This window comes from Rattus norvegicus, chromosome 19 (assembly GCF_036323735.1).
Source record: "Rattus norvegicus strain BN/NHsdMcwi chromosome 19, GRCr8, whole genome shotgun sequence".
NCBI classification, from domain to species: Eukaryota; Metazoa; Chordata; class Mammalia; order Rodentia; family Muridae; genus Rattus; species Rattus norvegicus.
In genome coordinates, this window is record NC_086037.1 from 22657908 (window position 1) to 22681486 (window position 23579).

A 23579-nucleotide genomic window follows, 5' to 3' on the forward strand; every position below is an offset into this window, starting at 1 on the left:
TTTGTCTCATGTCACACATGTCAGTAGAAAATATCCTAGGTATTGGATGGCGCTGTTAGCATTAACAGAACAAAGCCCATAGTGTTGGGAAGGATAATAAATTATGAGTAGGATTAGAAAACCCCAAGCCTCTTCCAGGTTCTAGGAGAGCAAAAAAAAAAAAATACCACGAAATACAGCATTAATGTGATAGTTTGGTTAAATCTAGTTACTAGTTTCTATTGTGATACCTATTGTCAGTGCCTGTGCCGACAGTGTGTGAATATCAGGTGTAAGTTTGTGGGGTTTAAAGAAAACACGTACACGGGTCACCCCTTTTTAGCCAGTGCCACCAAGGCTTTACTGAGATCTCCTTATATACCAGAGGCAAAAGCCGTGGAAAATCAACAAGGCAGGTGAAAATCCCCAAACAGGAAAATAGGACAAGTCTGTGTGGTGAAAGTTCCAGCCCAATCAGGGGCATAAACAGCTTCTTAAAAACAAGAAGCAGGAAAGCTCAGTGGGGAGGAAGGGTGCCATGGAAAATCCCAGCCCCAAATCAGGGGCTAAGAGCAGCTGTCAAAGGTGTAAACAATTTCTTGCTATAGCAGGCTGAAAGGCTCAGTGAGGGGGGAGGGAAACACCAAGGTAGGGCCCAACAGGAGCCTTCAATGGTGGCTCTAATGTTTCACTTTCCTCTGCCAACTGGCCTCCACACTGTTTCTAGCACCATAATGATTTCAAGTCTTCCTCCTAAGGAATTTTGTGGCAACCGTTGAATGCTAAGCACAAGGCTTCATGAGTGTTCCCCTAACACACACCCATGTTGAAACCTTCCATGCAGGCTATTTCTTGATGTGATTTCAAGCACCTGTACATAATAAGACAGGAGAACATTTTGACTGCATATTCAAACTGTTATTATTTCTCAGGAATTTTTAATGGCTAATATTGGTGAAGAAGGATAATTTGAGTTAGGATGAGACATTTTTGGGCAGGATTTGGAAGGAAACATTCATTTACATGCATAGGAATTACTAAGGTTTTTATAATCAAACCTTGAGGAAAATTTGGCTTTGGAAGAAGGAGATGCTCAGTGGCTCTGCCCCGGGAAAGTCTCCTGGAAAGGGCACCTCAGCTTATGCTCAGTACAGGGAGAACATTAGCAGGGAGGCAAAGTCTGCTCCCCATGACATCAGCTGTCCCTTCTTGGACATTCTATTGTCTCCTAGAGAGTTCTGGCATCCTCTGTCACCAGTGTTGTAGTGACAACCAGTGCCCTAGTTTCTCTCAGTCCGAGTCTGACAGATACATCCTAAGACATGTTTTCCAGTCTTAGAAGTGTTTTGGGAGGGGCGAATGTCAATTGTGGAGAGACTAGGGTGAAGGAGTCTGACCTTTCGTCTCACAGAAATGATGGACAAAGAAAGTGGTTCTGGGGAATGTGGAGTAAGTTCTGGGCAGTGTCTTTTGAGCTTTCTGTGGAGGTGGGGTGGGGGGAGGGATGGTGGGGGTCCTGCAAGCTTAAGCTGACCTTTCTAGCAATTGGCCACAACAACTGGAGCATCTGCAAAGGAATTGAATTTCCATGAATATCACAATTCCTGAAGGTCATGGATTTCAGAACATTAATTTTCCCATCCCCAAAGAAAGGATATGGTAAGGCCAATGCTACTATTCTGTGAACTTCTGGCCTTTACTTTTAAAGTTGATTTGTGGCTTGTTTTTTGTTTGTTTATTTATTTATTTAGTGGGTAATATTATTTATTGCCAAAGTCAAACATCTGGGTTATATCCTGGGACCCACATGACAGAAGGAGAGAAATGGCTCCTGAAAGTTGTTTGGTCATGTGCTGCACACACACACACACACACACACACACACACACACATACACACACACACAGACAGACACTCATACTCATACTCTCACTCATACACACACAAACTTTAAAGCAATAGTAATTTTTCTTAATAGCTTCTCGGCCTTTTGGCTAAGATCAAGTGTAGTAATTTTTCTTAGAGTCTGATATAATTGGTTCTAATACAAAGACAGCCTGAGTGTAGTTACTATATAATTAAATAGTACTCATGCTCTCAGGCAAAGAGTTTAAAGTTTATAGGTACCTAATAAACTCGCATTGGGACATATAAAGAACATTTAAATGTTCAGCAGAAATACAAAGAACAACTAATTTAATTTGTTAAAAGTGAAAGCTTATACAATTCTGAAGGTTTTTATGCTGGTTTTATTATACATGTAACTATGAAAAGAAAACATACATACTTGATCAATGAAATGAGGAAGAGTGATTTAATGAACAGAAAAGTGGATGGTACTTCAAAATTTCCATGATTACATATTATCTATTTAATTCCCTCCACAATAGCAAGAAACGGACATTATTATTTATGCGACATTACAGATACATAAACCGAGAAAATATTGTTTGGCCTGATTTTCTGAGCTTTTTAAAGGTTTAGTTAATTGACAGAGCTGTGCTTTAAAATTAGGGTCCATATTCTTCTGTTTTAAATGTGTGACACTTTTCTCTTTTTTTCTCCATCTTTATTGAATTGGGTATTTCTTATTTACATTTCAATTGTTATTACCTTTCTGGGTTTCCAGGCAAACATCCCCCTAACCCCTCCCCCTCCCCTTCTCTATTGGTGTCCCCTCCCCATCCTCCTCCCATTGCCACCCTCCCCCCCCAACAAGCCCCTTCACTGGGGGTTCACTCTTGGCAGGACCAAGGGCTTCCCTTTTATTTCTAGTGGGTGCTGCTCTCCCTGCTCCGTGGGAAGTGGATGGGGGGAAGGCCCGGGCCTGAGGTGAGTTGGAACTGGGGTAGAAAGGCATAGGGCCTCCTAGGTGAGAATGCCAAACCACCACTGCTGCTGCAGCCACCATGGAGAAGCCCTTGTTCCTGCTGCAGGGAGGAGAGTCTGGTGCCCACAAGATGGCTGAAGGGGAGCTGAGAGTGGACAGCTTCATCACCCGCCTGCTGGAGGTATGAGGATATTGTCCGGGAAAAATTGTGCAGATGACTGGAGCAGAAGTCCGAGGGCTGTGTATCACGTCTCGTGAAATCTTTCTTAGCCAGCCAACAGCTGTGAACACAGGTTTCTTTTGGAGAGCAGGCCTGTGCAGGCCCAGAACCTAGGTGGGACATTCAAGCTACCCTTTTTCCATGGCCAATCTCAGATCATATTCAGAAAGTATTTCTTGGGCTAAAGAGATGGCTTAGTGGTTAAGAGCACTGACAGCTCTTCCAGAGGTCCTGAGTTCAAATCCCAGCAACCACATGGTGGCTCACAACCATCTGTAATGAGATAGGATGCCCTCTTCTGGTGTGTCTGAAGACAATCACGGTGTACTTGTATATAATAAATAAATAAATAAATAAATCTTTAAAAAAAAAGAGTATTTCTTCCAGGTGATGGATTTCCAATTTATGGAATTGAACTAACTTACTGATGGTGGAAGTGACACAGAGAGTTAAAGTACAGAAGGAATAATCCAGAATATCCACCAACAGTTGCTGTCACACCAGGACTTTTAAAAGCTCAGCTGCTAGAGAAGCAATGTAGTCTTTGGTTATTCTCAAGCTTAGGTCTTCTAGTCATTATAAGCTGACCATGACACAAAAAGAGTCATCTATATCAAAATAGAGAATAGTAACTAGATTCACACCACACTATCACATTACTACTGTATTTGAGGTTCTCAGTTAATATCCAAGAACCTGGAAGAGGCCTGGGCCTTGCTACACATACTCATAATTTATGTCCCCATTGTCAGCTGAGATTCTTCATGCAGCCTGGGGTCAAGGAGGTCATCCCACAAAGCACAAAACACCCATCTCAGATAAACATGTATGGTTTATTGAATCCAAAACATCCATGAATTTCAGGACACAATTAAATGTTGAAACCTAAGGATAATAGATATAGAAGAGAATTAAGATTTCTAGTTCATAGATCCAGTAAACACATTCAACAAATCATAGCAGCAAACTTCCATAAGGTAAAGAAAGAAAAGGCCATAAAGGTACAACAAGCCTACAAAACATCAAACTAATTGTACCAGAAAAATGCCTCCATTCACATAATAATTAAAACGCTAAATGCACAGATCAAGAAAGAACATTAAAAGGGGTAAGGTATAAATATCTAGTAACAAATAAATTCAGACGTATCTGAATTACACCAGACTTCTCAACAGAGATTCTAAAAGTCAGAAAATCTTGGGCAGATGTAATGCAGACACAGGCTCCTATATCCAGCATAATCCTCAATCACCATAAAAGGAGGAACCAGGATATTTCATGACAAAACCAAATTTAAACAATTCTTTTCTGTAAGAAAGCACAACTGAGGCTAATAGGAGGAAAACTCCAAGACAATGAACTAAACTATACCCAAGAAAAACCAAGAAATTAATCTTCTCTCAATAATTTAAAAAAAGAGAAGCACACAAACATAATTTCACCTATAACCAGAAAAAGAAGAGAAAGCAGCAATCATTGGCTTTAATATCTGACCAGATCCTCTTTCCCTAATCCCCAAGCTCCCAGGGGCCAAACTGCCAGCCAAAGTGTATGCAAGGATGCTCTATAGTTCAAGGTGAGGCCTGTTGCCCACCAAAGGCAGATCCTAGAGGTGTGAGGTGGGAATGGATATGTGTGGGTGCAGGAGCACTGTCACATAGGCAAAGCTGAGCAGAAATGGGATGTAAATTTGATGAGGGGAGTGTGGAAAGCAGGACAACAGTTGAAATGTAAATAAATAAAATAACCAATTAATAATAAATAGCCAAAAATAAAATAACAAGTAAAAAGGTAAATGAAAATTAAACCAAAGCAAACAAACAAACAAACAAACACCCCTGTAGTGTATTGGCCTAATGCTGCTTGTATTTTAATGCTAATTTGTAGAACGTGAGACTGGTTAACCCCAAATAACTGACCCTGCTCCCAGTTAACTGGGATTATAAAGAAGCCAACAGCCAACAGCTGCACAGCAGAGAGATGGGGGAGGGGAGCTTTGAGGGCTTTTCTAGAGAGGATCATGAGGAGGGAAGAAGGAGGAAGAAGCTGCCAGAGAATAAAGGAATAACATGTGTGATGGAGAGGAGAGAGGAAGATTACTGCAGCCATGGTTAAGGGAGAGGAGTGCCTAGTCCTGAGGGCTGTCCAAGTGGAACAAAAACAGCCAAGATGCTACACAACCTGTAAGAGTTAGCTTTATTGTTTGGAAAGTAGATCTGGTACCATGGAGGGCAGGCAGCTGCACAGCTACTGTGCTGACTAATGCACACTAAAAATAAATTTAACACAATATGAGTTACCAGTAAGACAGCTCTGTAGAGGATCCTAAAAGGATTACTTTAGTTTGAAAGGAAGGACAAAATACCAGAGAACACAGGGGATAAATTATTAAAACTAGGAAAGTTAATCAAAGAAGACTGTGAAAACCACAAAAATTAACAAAATGACAAAATTTAATACATAGGTTTAAATAATAATTACATATCACTAAACTCAATATCTAGGGTGGTGGGGCATGAATTCTGCCATGGTCTGAACTCAGAAAGGTGGGGTTGGGAGAAACATGTCTGGTTAAATAGTCCACCCACCTTGTGTCAATGTGATTTAATCTAGGGACAAAGAAGTGGAGCATCTCTCATGGCTTTCTTCTAACCCCTTGAAAGGATCACTGGGGTGTGGCCTCAGTACTTCATACTTCTTGCTGGGTCAGCGAAACTCAGGGAAGCTTGAGATTGTCATAGCACAGTATTAGGATAGATATACTGAGTAGATGATACTAAGTTGTTCAGATGGTGATATCCATTTGCATGTGTTCTTAATGTGGACCTAAGGAAAGAGAGATCAAGGTCCTTAGAATAGAAGGAACATTCCCAGTCCTTTTCTACCATTCCAGACTGAAAGGCTGGTAGGGAGAAAGTGGTAAATAATAAAGAATTAATAGATGATGCTTTGAATGAAGGGTTGGTTTTTGTGCTGGTTTAAGAGAGGGTCTCAAGTATCCCATGTTGCCCTCTCCCTGGCTGGCCAGGTTCACTTTGAGCTCAGATAAACCTGCTTCCACTTTCCAATAGATAGTCTTACAAGAGGGGCCTCCGAGGACTGTGAGGACAGCATTAGCCATTGACAGTTGAGGTGTGCAACCCACAACTATAGTTTTAGCCACTTTGTTCCATGTCTACCAGCTATTTCAGATTGTTGCTGTTCTATGCCTGACAATCACGGACACAGAAAAATAACCTGATAGAGAGCAAGGACATGGTGATCACATCCTTGCCTCTGCTGTATGTTCTGGATGAGGTTTGTTAAAATTCCAATATTGCAAAAAGCTTTATATAGGGCCCATCACATTAAGGGTCACTATGCACTGTTTCATCTAAAATGGCCTAATAAGAACTGACCGCCAGACAACACTTCCTGCGAAGTTCCTATGAGAAGCTTAAGTTTTTTGTGTTTTTTCTTCTTCCTTCCTTTCTTTCTTTCTTTCTTTCTTTCTTTCTTTCTTTCTTTCTTTCTTTCACTTTATAGGTTTAGAGGAATGTATTTTGGGCCACGGATCTGCCCCTAGTATCTTAGCTATGGATATGATCAATCAGTGTTAGTGTATGCATTCAATAAAATGTCCATTTTTGACTAAGGTAGATGCTTCTGTGTTTTGTGGGGTGACCCATTGTCAATGTCTAGTGAGTTGGGGCCCTGGGTATGGTCGCATACCCCAGGACACAGGGGGTGCAGAGCAAAGGCAGAAGAAACTATACGCAGTTGCAAGCTTTATTAATCCTTATTAAGCTAAGAATATGCATTACTACAATTTTCATTATGTCAAGATACCATAAGATCATTATTCCCAGGATACCAGGAACAATGAGGGAAGATTAAACAAAGAAAGACGAATAAACAAAAGCTTCTTCTAAAAATATTCATATAAAAAATCACCTTTCTTATTATAATCAAAATATACTCACCATTACCAAGAGAGCTTTAGAACCACTTCCACAGAAACGGGACACAGCAGAACATAATTTAAGGCCAAGTGAGAAAAACATTTTCTTCTCCAGGGCGGCATTCCAGCCCCTACTTGAATCTGTCACCAGGCCTTTCTTGACCCTGCCTGGGAGCTGCATCTCTATGTCTTAACAATTCCTTCTTTTTTCTTTTGTTTTAAAGTAACACTTTACATAACATAGCTAAAGGTCCTTGTAGTGGTTTAGTCAGGTAAAAATAAAGCAACATAATACATAATGTACATAAGATTATGGCAAAACTAGCTCCTCCCATGCTATGGAAAATCCTTTGAAGCCAAGCCTTGGGATCTAATCCTGTCAATTGATTAGCCAATAATTTCGCTATTTCCATAGGGGTAGTATCTTCTAGCTGTTTACCAAAAGACATTCGAACATCATATTTCAAGGCATTAATTACTTTTGAAGCACTTTCATTACACTCTAAATAGGCTTGAATTAACTTCCAATCATGTTCTGTGTCATTATCCATATATTTACTAACAGAAAAGTAGTAGGATTTCATCATGATAAGCATTATAAGCCCGATAACTGGCATTGGCCGCAGCAGAAGAAACCATGAGTAAAACACACATTGCTAAGAATAAGTGCTCAGCAGTAAAGGACTTTCCTGAAGGGGACAAAATTATTCCTTTCAGTGCTTAATCGCTTCACCTTACCCCATATAGGTAATAGGGTTGTCACTACATGGATCTTTATCCATTGTTGTTTGTGGACACTAAGAGGAGCCAGGGCCTCAGTAATGGAGGACACCTCCTCATCTCCTGAGAACATCCATCAGGAGAAAATGTAGCTGGTTTAACTGGATTCCTTTGAGGGTAGGGAGCAGTTCTTATTATTCTGTGCTTGGATCCATCTCCCAGGTAACCAGAATAGTCTCCCATCCTGTAATGAGACAAAACCCTCTCCCCTATATACAATGATGTCCCTTCCTGCCATTCAGCATCCCGGGCAATTTTTATCCATACTGTCTGTTCCATGCCTTCTGGGGGGAAGTTCAACAAAGTGTCTATCGGCTCTTGATATAACTTCACCTTGTGGTAAATTAAGAAAATTAATAACGTATAATGCTTGTGCCAATATAGCTCTGGGACTGGTCTGCAAACTCCTTCAGGTTGCATAAGGCCATCTCTTTTCCCCCTTTTTAATTTTATAATTTGTCATTTCAGGGTATGGTGAATTCTTTCAACAAAAGCTTGTCCTTGTGTATTGTGTTCTGTACCAGTAATATGTACAATATGATATCGTTGACAAAATTGTTTATATTGATAAGAAATATATGTTGGTCCATTATCAATTTTAATTTTAGAGGGCAGTCCCATAACAGCAAAAGTTTCCAATAGATGCTGTATAACATGAGCAGTGCGTACTCCTGGCAATGGTGCAGCCCACACAAATTTTGAAAAATTATCTATGCTTACATCTATATGTGAAAGGCGACCAAACTCAGAAATATGGGTTCCATCCATCTGCCACGATGTATTAAGTTGCATCCTTCTGGGATTAATTTGAGATGGAACACATTTTATATGTGAAGACTGACACATAGGACAATTAGCAATAATTTGTTTGGCTTGAGAATAGGGAAGCTTATATTTAATATGTAAATATCCTGTATTGGCATGATTATGACTGTGTTCTTCTGGGGTAGCAAATGCCACTAATTGATCTACCATAGGATTGCCAAGTGTTAAAGATTCTGGAAATTTTGAATGTGATCTAGTATGTGTAATGAATATTCTAGAGTTTCATAATAACAATAGTCCTTTAATATGTGAAAATAACATTTAATATATGCTTAGATGTAGAAACAACAGCAGTCGCAATATTCTGTACTACTCCTACAACATAAGCGGACTCAGCTATAATATTTTTACATCATGAGTAAAATCCTGGAATACATTAATTACCGCTAATAATTCATTTTGTTGTACTGACCCAAAAGAAGATTCTTGTCCCCAAAATTAATCTTTGGTCCAATAAGCCATCTTGGTGTTAGAGCCATCTGTAAACACAGTAAAGGGTGATGGTAATGGATCAACAGAAATTAGTGTATTTATCAAATTTTTTTTTTGTTTTTTAATGCAATCCCACAATTTACTATGGGGAGGATGAAATTCAATATTTCCAGTGTAAGAAATCATGGCTAATTGAAAAACCTCAGACATCTGCATTAAATATTCCCCTTTATCTTTGCTTAATGGGAAAACAATAGCAGCACAATCATATCCCCACAGAGTAACAGGTCTTTGTATGCCTTGCTGAATAATTAAAGAAATTTGTTCCTCATAATTTGTTAATGTTTGGTTAAAGTTTTATTTAATATAAACCCATTCTAAAGGCAACTCATCCTGAGCGAAAGCGCCTGTAGGATATTCAAGAGTATTTAAACATATAATTTAATAACTCTATCTGGATCAATACGTGCCAAATATGCATCTTTCCATTTTCAGAAAAGATACCCTTGCATGCCTTCATATAAGCATTAATATCCCCAGCCTCCTTTATAGGTAATAATGCTCTCCTGTACTCTTCATTAGCATTTTCAAAAGCAAGCATTTGCAGCAGTTGTCCTCCAGCTTCCTCCCCTACCATTGTTCTTTCCAATGTTAATTTTAATATACATAAAAACTTAATATAAGGTTCATAGAAAGCTACTACCTTTTTCAACCAACCAGTATCATCCTTTATAATAAGTGGGTTGGGCCACACCTTGAATCGATGCTGGCCTAATTATAGGAAAAGAAAAGGCAGGTGAATTCGTCATTATCATCTTGTGAATCTAATGGTCAACATGCCATCCTCGGGAAACGACTTAGAAAAACCTGCTTCAGGCAATGGTGCAGAGGGCAAAACTTTTACTTACGTTTTGTCTTAATGAAGCTGTAGCTTCTTGTTCTGTATTCGTTATTACCCTGTCTGCATTCATGGCCTTGAACACAGTAAAAATTACAGCCCAAAGAGACCAGAAATTGGAATCTTTTTGCTCTGCCTGACAGCCTTTTTCACCTTAACTTTCACTTTGACCCAGATATCAGAATCCCTGGAACCCTCGTCAGGGAACCATGGAGTTTACTCTTGCTGTCTCTAAACACTTTTCTAAACCAGACTGATAGACATGAATTCCCTGCACTCTTAAAGATGCTTAAGCATAGCGAGATGAAGAGAAGATTTATCTTGTCCCATTTCCTTGTAATAAATTGTACTTACCTTATATGACTGTCCAGACTTACCTTCAGGGACCCTGTTCCAGTGCCATAGGTCGACGTCTAGGGTGTTGGGAGCCCTGCGTCCGGTCGCATTCCTTTCTGTGTTTCCCGATGCTCAGTGGCCATGCCACTCCAGCGTGCTTTGAAATGAACCAGTCCGCCGACACCACCACCACCACCACCACCACCACCACCACCACCACCACCACCACCACCACCACCACTACCACCAATTTGGTTTTGTAAATAAAGTTTTATTGACATCGCCATACTCAGCATTTACATCCTGTTCAGTACTGCTTCTGGCTGCAGCTGCAGGGCTTAAGAGCCACAGAGCCCTGTAGGCTCCCAGAGCTGAGAGCATTGACCTTTGCCTTGTTTGTGAAAGAGGTGACTGACCCCTGTGCTCGAGGTGGCCTTTCCGTGCCCTTTAACCCATAGCATAGGTCTCTGTGCCATCCTGTCCCTTTGCTATGATGTGCACTTCCTGGTACATTTCCGTTAGCTCTTGACATTTCCAGAGCATTGGGTCTTGCAAATTGAATTTGCATGGCACCAGGAATAGACCTGATAGCAGGGTGTGGGACACTCCCTATGGGGAACCCTGCCCAGGGGCATAAGCTTACTTTTCCAGTCAACTCCCTGAACAGTGAGCCTTTGTGGGACAAGGTACTTCACGACATGACTTGACCTCTCTGCAGTGCACCCAATCCCTGCTTGGCTCAGATGTCCCCCAGAGAGGTTGTGTGTGTGTCCCCAGTAGAGGCAGCACTCTGTGTGGTGGCATTGACATGGCATCCAGGAAAGTCAAAATCAGAGGGACTGTCGGGCAGTTGGAAGCAGATGTCTGCGTCCATTGCGAGAAGGATGGACTAGACACTCCTACAGGGGGTGAGCTGAGAAGCACTTCCTTGGCTTTTTCACAGCAGTGTAGGCTGCATGCCATGCTGTGTACCCATGCTGTGCTGAAGCCCCAGGCTTTGAGTCTCCCACAGCTGCTGTGTCCTGGGTCCAGGGTGGGATTAAGCAGACTTCAGCAGGAGAAAGGTGAAAACCCTGTTTGCAATGTGGGGATGGCACAGTCATAACACTCCTGCACATGAGGCACCTGACTTAGAGCCGTATAGCAGCTGTGACAAACCAGCTCTGGTGACACTCATCTGCAATGCCAGGCCATGGGGGGTAGAGGCAGTAGGATCAGTTGTTTAATTATCCTTGGCTACACGGCAAGTTCGAGGCCAGCCTGGGCAACTTTGTCTATGAAAATAAGACAAAACTAGGTCTTGACTCTGAGCATCACTGCCTGTACCTGGCATGGTTGCCCCACCCCAGGGAAGAAACCCCTCTGTCCAGAGGCCATAACTGCAGGAGACCCCTGGCCAAGTGTCTATACAGCGCCCTGTTTGACTGGTCTGTGCTGAGGACCAACCACGCTCTCCTCAACAGGAAGGACATGGGAGAGGCTGTTTCTGTGAGGTCCCGGGCCCTGAGATGGCCAAGAATAAACCCTGTCCTTGGGAAAGCCATGGAGACTAGGAACCCAGGGGATCTCTGCAAACACCAGGGCTGGAAGGGGACTCTGATCCTCTACAGCAGCTGCTCTCAATCTGTGGGTTCTACATCAGAGCTCCTGCACACCCGACATTTACATTACAGTTCCTCACAGTAAGAAAGTTACACTCATGAAGTAGCTCTCCAATAAGTTTATGGTTGGGATCACAACATGAAGAACTGAAATAAAGAGACACAGGATTAGGAACGGTAAGAACCGCCATTCTATAGGAACCCAGGCATCTGCACTCGGTGTCTGCAAGTGTGATAGGCTAGGCTTCACCCTCAGCGATGCCAGCATGTGGGCACCAAGCCCAGGTTCCACCCCAATGCTTCCTGGATATGTGCAGGCCTGGTTCCATCAAGAAGTAATAAAGGAACCCTTGGTAAAAAACACTGGGTACCAAACAGGTCAGGAAAACACACCCCTCTGCTGCAACTCCTCTCAGGAGGGCTAATCTTTCCAGGAGGCCCCGGCTATAACCAAACCTTGTCTCCCAGTGCTTGCCCATTGGTGTCTTAGCCATATTCAGATTTGAGGACTTTGAACAGAATAGCTTCCAGCAGATTTGCATCAATGAATCCAACAAGCAGTTGCAGTCCTACTTCACCCAGCGCATCTTCAAGCTGAGGCAGGTGAGAGTGGACACCTATTCCCCAGCCCAGCCCGGCCATCACCCTGAATGTCAGCGATGTCCCTCAGTATCAGCAGGATGGGGCCTGGGCACCGTAGGTTCCCCAGGACCTAAAGCTATGTCCTTGAACTAAGTGCCATGCTCAGCCCTTCCAGCCTCTTTCAACCCTTCTGGATGCTCAACTGCTCCTGCAGCAAGGCATCAGTGTGCACATTCTGTTATGTCATTTGTGTGTGTCTACAGGTGGTCAGAGCCTGTCCCCTCTGTTCCTTTCTTTTGCTGTATTTGCCTTTCTGAGGAGGCAGGACTCACAGGTATGGGAGGAGCCACATGCATATTCTGCAGCCATGTCTGACTCCTCTGAGCCTCAGTCCCACTTACACACCTACCCTCCAACCTCCCCACTCCATGTCACCCCTGGAGCTCTGTAGACCTTCCTGCTTTCTGTCTTTATATAACTGGTGACATTGCAGCCCTCAGTGGTGTCATACAGTGTTAGTTTGTCTTTGCACTGCCTGGAGGTCTGATTTAGGAGAATGGCTACCATTCTCATTCCTGTTCAAGGGTCAGAATCTGAATCCTATGTAAGGCTGAATAATATTCCAGCACATGGCTGTGCCATGTTGAATTTACACAGTCACCTATGGATCTTATATTTTGGCTTGTAAACACACACATATAAGACTCAAGTGACACCCAAGTGGAGAATTGCTGGAGTCCTCCATGGCTTTCTGAACCGTCTGAGAGACCATCCTGTCCACAGTGTATAGGGCACTATCTACTCATAGCTCACACAGCATGAGAAGATTAGGGAGGGTTAACCTGGCTTCTCTGTCTCCTACTTTCTGCCACACTAGCCCTAGCATCTTTCTGTATTGCAGTGAATGTTTAGAACCCAGGAGGATTCCAGCTTCCTTGCTCAAATATAGCAAGTTCCTCCTTGCCTGCTTTGAGACTGAGTCTCATGCAGCCCAGGCTGTCTCTGATCTCACCATTAGTTAAAATGGCCAGGAACTCCTGGTTCTCATGCCTCAGACGTCTCTGAGTGCTGGGTGACAGGTATGCACCACTCTTAAGTCCTGCCACTGGGACAAGAGTGAGCAGAGCCAGCTCTGAAGCACACACTTTGCTGGTGTCAGTGATGACTGACTTATGATCCTTTCTTCCTTGCCCATGGCCCTTCTCCTTGGTGCATGCCATCCTTCCTCCCTGTGACTCATGGGGGACACCAAGCCTGAGGATATCAGGAAGAAGTTTAGTTACTTCACTGGGTTGGAGGCTGTTAACTTTCTCCGTCAGTAGGTGAGATTCAAGCTAGAAGGTTTGTGGCATGAGAAACTGGAACAGAACTGGAATGGCAGGAACAATCGTCGCCTGGCTCTGAGAAGACCAGGTGGGCAGAAACTCATCGTTGGGCAGGTAGTGAGCTCAAGACCAGGCTGGGCATTGCTCAGCGCATGTGAACAGGTGTGCTTACATGGACATGTGTTTCCCCCACATGGTCACCACTTATCCAGGCACGGTGAATACTCCAAGGAGCTTTTTATGTTTTAACATTGTGTGTGTTTGTGTGTCCATACATACATATACACACATACATTCGTACATATACACGAATATACGTACATGAAAACACATGCCTATACATGACTATACACATTCATGCTCACACACAGATACATACACACCTACATGCATACACACATACACACACACATACACACACATACACACATACACACATACATGCATACACACATACACATATACATACACACATATACACACATACAATACATATACACACATACAAATACACCTATACACACATATAGACAGACATATACACACATATACATATACACGTATACATACATGCATACACACATTCATATCCACACATACATACAGACATATACATATATACGCACATACATGTAAGCGCATGAGTGGAAGCCAGAGGACAGCTTGGCCCTTGGTTCTCTCCCTTTTACCACGTGGGTCCTGGGGATTGAGTCAAGCTCATCAGACTTGACAGCAAGCCCCTTTAACTGTAGAGCCCTCTTGTTGGCTGCCAGTCACCTTTTTCCACAAATTCTATCCATGGTGGAATGTTTACAGTTGTTATTCTCATGATTCCTTCAGCAATAGCGCAGACATCATTTACACTGCATTAGGAGTTATAATTCATGTAGATGTCAGGAGAGCTGGAGGCGTGGATCAAGAAGAGAGCCCACTTTCAATGTCATTATGTGGTATTGCCTTAGGCCCTTTTATACACTCCCCTGGCTTTGTCTGAGTATATGTTTGAGGTCTCTCTATGACTGTGCAAAGAAGTAAGAGCTAGGGCTGGGCCACAAAATAGGAAAGTACTTGTTCATCCAAAAACAAAAACAAAAAACAAACAAACAAACAAACAAAAATAGCTCTAGGGTTAAATATTGGTGCTAGTGCTGAACTACACAGCCAGAAGGTATTTTTCTAAGTAAATAACGCAATATTGGGGATGACAATATGATCAAATATCCTACAACATAAGTTTGCAATGTTACCTACATTTTATAAATCAAGTCTGACCACCGTTTTGGTTGTTTCCAATCATGTCTGAGTGCATCATCACGGGAATCCCAAGGAAAATCAGAAATGGGTTCTTGAAGCTGTTGCACAGGGCCAGTATAGACCTAAATACCACAGAGGAAACCTTGATTCTTATCACAAGGGATCATTCACCATCCCTCCTGTCACATAACTTATGACAAGACGTCACCTTTCCTAAACTTAGCCTTTTTCCCAAGTGCTGCAGAAGGGAAGATCTGGTGTCAAGGGGTCTGGATTCAAACCACAGGACACTGAATTCATTTAAATAGGTGTAGTTCATTGAATGCACACACCAATACAGTTCAACCAGAGCAACAGCTCACAACTGTGTACTGGACATTGCTAGGCCCCGCTCGTTGCAAAATCCACATGGGCTCATGCACAAGTGTTGCAAATGCTTCAGTCTATGGGCCCTGACTGAGGCCATTTTACACATAATTGTTCCAATTTTCCTTGAATCTATTGGGTCCTATGTGAAGAATATACTTGGGGAATTTGTTAAGATTAACAAACCTCATAACATACAGAACATAACAGGGTATGTGACCAGCACCACACAGTTCAACCTCAGAGTTTTTTGTTCTTTGTTAGTGTTTTTCTTGGCATCCATGATGTGGAGAAGTATTACAGAACAATAGGAAAGAGCTGACTGCTGTGTAACAAATTCACTGCTATTAAGGTAGGTATGGGGGCAAGACCTCAGCAGTAGCCCTTAAGATGGGAAGGAGGTTCCTCAGAAAATTGGACATTGAACTGCCTGAGGATCCAGCTATACCTCTCTTGGGCATATACCCAAAAGATGCCTCAACATATAAAAGAGACACATGCTCCACTATGTTCATCGCAGCCTTATTTATAATAGCCAGAAACTGGAAAGAACCCAGATGCCCTTCAACAGAGGAATGGATACAGAAAATGTGGTACATCTACACAATGGAATATTACTCAGCTATCAAAAACAACGAGTTTATGAAATTTGTAGGCAAATGGTTGGAACTGGAAAATATCATCCTGAGTGAGCTAACCCAATCACAGAAAGACATACGTGGTATGCACTCATTGATAAGTGGCTATTAGCCCAAATGCTTGAATTACCCTAGATCCCTAGAACAAACGAAATTCAAGACGGATGATCAAAAGGTGAATGCTTCACTCCTTCTTTAAATGAGGAAAAAGAATACCCTTGGCAGGGAAGGGAGAGGCAATGATTGAAACAGAGACTGAAGGAACACCCATTCAGAGCCTGCCCCACATGTGGCCCATACACATAGAGCCACCAAATTAGACAAGATGGATGAAGCAAAGAAGTGCAGACCGACAGGAGCCGGATGTAGATTGCTCCTGAGAGACACAGCCAGAATACAGCAAATACAGAGGCGAATGCCAGCAGCAAACCACTGAACTGAGAATAGGACCCCCGTTGAAGGAATCAGAGAAAGAACTGGAAGAGCTTGAAGGGGCTCGAGACCCCATATGTACAACAATGCCAAGCAACCAGAGCTTCCAGGGACTAAGCCACTACCTAAAGACTATACATGGACTGACCCTGGACTCTGACCCCATAGGTAGCAATGAATATCCTAGTAAGAGCACCAGTGGAAGGGGAAGCCCTGGGTCCTGCTAAACCTGAACCCCCAGTGAAGTAGACTATGGGGGGAGGGCGGCAATGGGGGGAGGGTTGGGAGGGGAACACCTATAAGGAAGGGGAGTGGGGAGGGGGATTTTTGCCCGGAAACCGGGAAAGGGAATAACACTTGAAATGTATATAAGAAGTACTCAAGTTAATAAAAAAAAATAAAAAAATTAAAAAAAATAAAAAAAAAGATGGGAAGGAGATGATGTGTTTGATAACTGAAAGGAGCTGCCTCAGCTGTGTTTCTCTGCCTGCTCAGTGCCCATTCAACATCACTCTGTCCCTGAAGAGGAACTCAAGGTCTGCCCCCTGCTGCCTGTGAGCCAGGACTAGGCACAGAAAGGCAAGGCCACAGCGCTGGTTTCCAACCCCTCAGTAATGCTGGATTTCCAATAATGTACTTGGATACACAAATACACTGTGGTAAGTTGCAATAGATACTAATCATTTCTCACATAGGGCAGCAGTTGATTGACTACAACTAATTCTATTAAAAAAAAGAAACCTGGCTCTTGTAGAAATATACAAAGAAATATCTAGGATGGTGGGGGATGAATTCTGCCATGGACTGAACTCGTGGAAGTGGGGTTGGGAGAAAGATGCATGGTTAAATAGCCCACCAGGTTCACATTGTGTCAACTTGATTTAATCTAAGGACAAAGAAGTGGAGTATCTCTGATCGCTTTCTTCTAGTCCCTTTAAAGCATCACTGGGGTTTGAACTCAGAACATCACACTTCTTGATGGGGCAACAACACTCAAGGACGCTTGAGACTGTCATAGGCACAGTATTATGTTACATATACAGAGTAGATAATACTAAGATGTTCAGATGGTGATGTCCATTTGTATGCACTCTTAATGTGGACCTAAAAAAAGAGAGATCAAGGTCCTTAAAATAGAAAGATCAGTTCCAGTTGTTTTCTACCATTCCAAACAGAACGGCTGGTAGGGAGAGAATGGTAAATAATCGAGAATTCGTAGATGATGCTTTGAATGAAGTGTGGATTTCTGTGCTGGTTTAAAACAGGGTCTCAAGTATCACATGTTGCCCTCTACCTGGCTGGCCAGGATCACTTTGAGCTCAGATAAACCTCCTTTCACTTTGCAATAAATAGGCTTATAAGAGTGGCCTCCAAGGACTGTGCAGACAGCATTAGCCTTTCACAGTTGAGGTGTGTAACCCACAACTATAGTTTTAGCCATGTTTTTCCATGTCTACCAGTTATTTCAGATTGTTGCTGTTATATGCCTGACAATCAAGGATGCAGAAAAATAACCTGATGCTGAGTAAGGACATGGTGATCACATGGTGATCTCATGGTGCCTCTTCCGTACGTTATGGATGAGGTTTGTTAAAATTCCAATATTGCAGAAAGCTTTATATAGGGCCCATCACAATAAGGGTCACTATGCACTGTTCTATCTAAAATGGTCTAATCAGAACTGACTACCATATAACACTTCCTGCAATCCTCATATGAGAAGCTTGAGCTTTTGGTTTTGACTTTTTCTTTTCTCGTTCTTTCTTATTTTTTGCTATATAAGTTGAGACAAAGATAGTTAAGGCCATGAATTTGCCCCCAAAATTTGAACTATGTATGTGATCAATCAATGTTAGTGTGTGCATTCTATAAAGTATTCATTTTTTACTATGATAGATGCTTTTGTGTTTGGTGTGGTGGCCATTTCCCAGTGTACAGGTGCAGGGACCTTGCTCTATCCACTTAATGATGTTTATAGCCTCATTTTAGACGTTTCTGTGCACCCCCTATATCTCTTGACTATTTTATTTTTCTGATAGAAGCTCATGGTATATCTTACTCAGGCCTGTGAGCAGTGCTCCTTTTCGACATTGGTGCAGAGAGGAGAAGCCCACCACCAGCATGAGGTTCCCTTCACTGGTGGCTCCAATATTGCACTTTCCTCTGCCAACTGGTCTCCACACTTTTCCTAGCACCTTAAAGACTTCAACTCTTTCTCCTAAGGAATTTTCTGGCAATTGTCGATTGCTAAGCACATGACTTCATGAGTGTTCCCCTAATACACACGCATGTTGTAACCTACCATGCAGACTATTTCTTGATGTGATTTAAAGCACCTGTACATAATGAGACAAGAGAACTTTTGACTGCATATTCAAGCTGGTGTGAAATCTCAGGACGTTTTAATGGCTAACATTGGTGAATGAGGACAATTTGAGTTAGTGAGACATTTTTTTTGGGAAAGATTTGAAAGGAAACATTCATCTAGATGCATAGGAATTACTAAGGTTTTTTATAATCAAGCCGTGAGGAAAATTTGGCTTTGGAAGCAGGAGATGCTCAGTGGCTCTGCCCCAGGAAAGGCTCCTGGAAAGGGCACCTCTGCTAATGCTCAGTACAGGGAGATCATTAGCAGGGAGGCAAAGTCTGCTCCCCATGACATCAGCTGTCCCTTCTTGGACATTCTATTGTCTCCTAGAGAGTTCTGGCATCCTCTGTGATGTCACCAGACATCAGTGACAACCAGTGCCCTAGTTTCTCTCAGTCTGAGTCTGGCAGTTACAAGCTAAGACATGTTTTCCCGTCTTCGCAAGCGTTTTGGGAGGGGGAACGTCGATTGTGGACAGACTAGAGTGAAGGAGTCTGGCCTTTCGTCTCAAAGTAATGATGGACAAAGACAGCACTTCTGGGGAATGTGGAGTAAGTTCTGGGCAGTATATTTTGAGCTTCCTGTCAGGGGGGCTGCAGGCTTAAGCTGACCTTTCTAGCAATGGGCCACAACAACTGGAGCATCTGAAAAGGAATTGAATTTCCATGAATATCACAATTCCTTAAAGTCAAGGATTTCAGAACTTTAGTTTCCCCATCCCCACTGGGAGGATATGGTAAGGCCAATGCTATTATACTGTGAACTTCTGGCCTTTACTTTTCACTTCATTTGTTATGTTACATTGATATAATAACACCATCAGGAGTCATGGAGGGTCCACCTTTTCTGAGTTTAGACAGGGCAGCAATGTATTTCACTATCATTGCTTCTTTATATACAGTGGGTATCTGACAGTTGTAACAGGGAGAGATTGTGCTCCAGGCAATAACCTTATGTTCTTAGACCTTCTCTGATTTCTTCTAACTGGCATGGTCATCGTTTGCTTTATATATTAGAGGTTGTATGCTACAAAAATTTTCTACATACCAAAACTATTTGGAACGTGTAGACCAAGATTCAGCCTGTAACCTATTCGCACTTCTGGGGCATTTGGTATTTCACATAGGGACACTGATAAGTCTGTTGAACATATCCTCCCTGGAAATGCGTTTTAAATCCAAAGTTGTTGGCTTAGAGTATCAGGGTAGGACATCTGAGTGTCTCCAATCACTCAAGTTTTGTGGATGGTGAATTTATCATCTGAGTTCTGAAGCCACAGGAGTGAGGGTCCTGAAACCAAGCTGTACCCTGTTCAGCTGATAATAATCCTGGAGAAGCCATCTCCGTGGTACATGTAAGCACGTGATGTCCGGCATAGGGAACACCTGGCTGCTTACATCTCTTGGTCTCTATAGAGTAGTGGGAGAACTGAGATCCACTGAGGAGGCCTCTTAAGCATAGACCAATCGCCTAGCAATGACACTGGGTACCTGGCTTGTTCTCCTGTTTAGGCCTCACTGAGGTCTATGAACACTCTATGCATTCTCCCCATGCAGGTTCACTTGTGTTCTTCTACCTACAGACGCTGGGAGAGAAACATCATACCCTGGCACTGAACTAAGCAAGAATCAGGCCATGAAGGAAAAGGAGAGGCTGATTAAAGAGCTGCAGCTCATTACCGAGGAGAGAAATGACCTGAGAGATCGACTGAGGTTTCTGACAGAGAGATCCATGAAGAACAGGTATGAATCACTCCAAATGCGCTTGTTTCATTCCTGGGTCTGCAAGGTCACCTTTTTCTTATCCTATTAAGGTTTTGGGTTCTAGAAAGCTGTGCCTCCCTAACCACCCTGTGCTAAACCTCACCTCCCATATAGTGGAGATTCAGAACCTGACCCTTCCTGAGGAGTGAGATTGAAAATGGACTCATCTGCTTCCATTTATTGAAAAGCAGAACTTGTGGTCTGAATGAAGAATTCAGGGATAAAGTCAGGGAGAGTGAGTTCCCAGTGTGCATTTGCAAAGCCCTTCACAGCTGGTTGCTTTGCAAGATTGTAATTGCAGTGAGTTTATGGTGAGTCTCTGTACTTGCTAGGCAGGGGACTGAGTGCTGGAAGATCCAGGCAGCAGCCTGGGGTAATATAGGACCCACCCTGAGTTCATATATTCCTAAATGCCGATGTTCATTGTATTCTATCATTTGGGGCCAGGCCACACATCAGGCCAAATCCATATTATGAAGACCTGGAGAGAATGGAGGAGGCGGTCATGTCAATTCTGCACAACTTAGAGATGGAGAACACTGAGGTCCATGAGAACAACCATAAGCTGAAGAAGGAGATTACCTTCTCTAGGTAAGTCCTGGTCAGAAAGGCTATCACTTGTGGAATGGCCATTTCTGACTTTCTTTGTTCTGGATTGGACGGTCTTCAGCTTTGGTTCTATCTCTTGCGCTATTTACCCATCAGTGTTCCAGGGTCATTAGGACTCAGTTTTCAGTTCCATAAAAGACTGTTCCTCATCCCAGGATTGTCTAGGCATCTTCAGAAGGCTCTAGAGAGAACAGTACTGATTGAAGTAAGCAGAAGGTTATTATGCTGACCTGGACCTATGGTGTCACACCAGGTTTTACAAAACTCAGTGCGTGGACCACATGGTTAGCATGATCTTCTCTTGGTTCTACTGACCTCTTTTGAGGGTGTTGGCCCAGTACTAATTGATGTTGGCCCCATGCATTGGGCTTTCATGGATAGTGGTAGATCCATGTTCTTTCTCAGAGGTGTGGACACTAATTGGTGTCAGGCCAAGCAAACAATTTATTCTTCCCCGAATTAACTCTTTATGGTTTGTGCAGTAGCCTTATATGTATCAAGATGCATTTTATTAAGTCTTCATGGTTATGTGGGACCTGGTAGAGTTAGTGGGACTTGGGAGTAGGAATGGGAGAAAGGGCCAGCATGATCTTACTATGCAGACTGTATTTCCAGAAACCTGCTCAGCCAGCTCCTGATGGAGAACACATGTAGGAAGAAGTTGGTCCCACTGAAGCAGGAGAACAAGGAGGTACATCTTGATTGTGCACTGAACCAGAAATATTTGGTTGACTTCAACAAGAAAGATAAAGACCATCAACGGCCAGAACCAGCATTATCAGGTAGGGACGAGCAGATGTGTTAGCTTAACAATATCTGATAAAATTTGCCAATTTGATACATCTTTGCTTCTCTTACCACCTTTCTAATTTACACTCACAACCAGCCAACCACCTCATGTAATGGAATTGTTCATTGCTCTGCCTATGCACAAGTATTCTGGGAAGTTAACCACTTTTCAGAAACTGAATTATTGTGCAAGCATATTTTGCTGCTCTTTTTGAAGCTGCAGTCTAGAAATGGTGACAGATGAATAACATATCATATTATTGCATATCCATGTGATACATTGGATCCTATGCAGAGTTTTGAACAAGTTCTTGGTTCTTTGACAAATGACACTCTGTGGTCATGCGACTTCTTGTGTAGGAAGCACCTTTCCGGGATAAGAACCAAGTGCAAATGTCAAATTAGTACTTGTCATTGGCTTTAACCTTGGTGACATATGGACATCTCCTTTCTTCCTGCAACCTGATGAGGTCTCTTGCCATTGCCCTGTTCTTGTTTTGCACTGGTATAAGTCTGGGTCCCATATTGGCAGCCCACAATACTGTGAGGCTCTCTGGAGATTTTGCCCTGCCCACAGAGTTAGCAACAATGATATCACTTAAAATGTCCATGTTGACTATCCAATAGAACTGAGGTGGTAGAAGGCAGCATTCTGACAGCTGGCTTGCATTTCCCCACCAAATCAGTGTCTGAAAAACTGCCTTCCTCTCCCAGGTCTCAGAAAGTGCAAGAGAGCTGGAATTGGACACACATCAGTAAGAGAGCTTCCTGAAGAATAAGTTGCTTTCAGGAGTCCCTGATGACCAACAACATCCTGAATGGTAACAACATTTTTTGGATATGTATTCATCCTCTGAGTTAATTTGTCATTTCTTAGAGACCCTAAATTCATATACCACTAAGCCAGCCTGACTGATTGAGGTCTTACTTTCTTCTCAGAAAACAGCACTTGAGAGACAACTTGGGGGACCGCCTTTCATTATGTGTGCTAGAGGAGAAACAGCAATACGTCTGTGCTTCTAAATGTTCGTTAAGAATATGCTTTTAGAAATATTTTTGTTATGATTTTAATTGAAGTTTTCTTTTTGTTGTTTCATATTTATATGTTCTTGTTACTATTTTTACTTTCAAATATTTTTAAATATTTTTACTCATGTTAATCTTGTTTTGTTGTAAAAATGTATTTGTTATGAATAAAAATTGAATTCTATCTCTTGACTCTTAAGACCATCATTCTTACTCAAGGGTTCTGTCCCCTCCTGTGGACCTAGAACTGACAGCTACAGATGGATCTCTGCATGTTCCATGGAGCCTGGGCTAATAAGTGAATTCAAAGTCACCAACGGGTACCCAGTGTGATAGTGTCTTTTGTGAGGATAATGTGGCTGTGTCTCGGACACACACTTTATGATGTAATCACTGACACACTTTACCCAATTGTTAGGGTCCATGTGGTTCTTCTGAGAGAGCAGCAGATGCTCTACCCTGTGAGTCATCACCACAGCTCCTGCAGGTAGCTTTTGTTATTCCACATGAGGTGCTGTATTAGGTGGACAGGATCACCTCCAATTAAATAGAGAGATCTCAGGAGATGTGTGTTCACAGGGAACTT

General features: G+C 42.5%; 1 non-coding gene across 1 annotated transcript; it reads left to right on the plus strand.

The window, feature by feature from the left end:
* The first annotated feature begins 1953 nt into the window (after positions 1–1953).
* Positions 1954–2141, plus strand: LOC134483726 (U2 spliceosomal RNA). Its single transcript, XR_010060609.1, has one exon. It is a non-coding gene; the product is annotated as a U2 spliceosomal RNA (small nuclear RNA).
* Positions 2142–23579: the final 21438 nt, after the last annotated feature.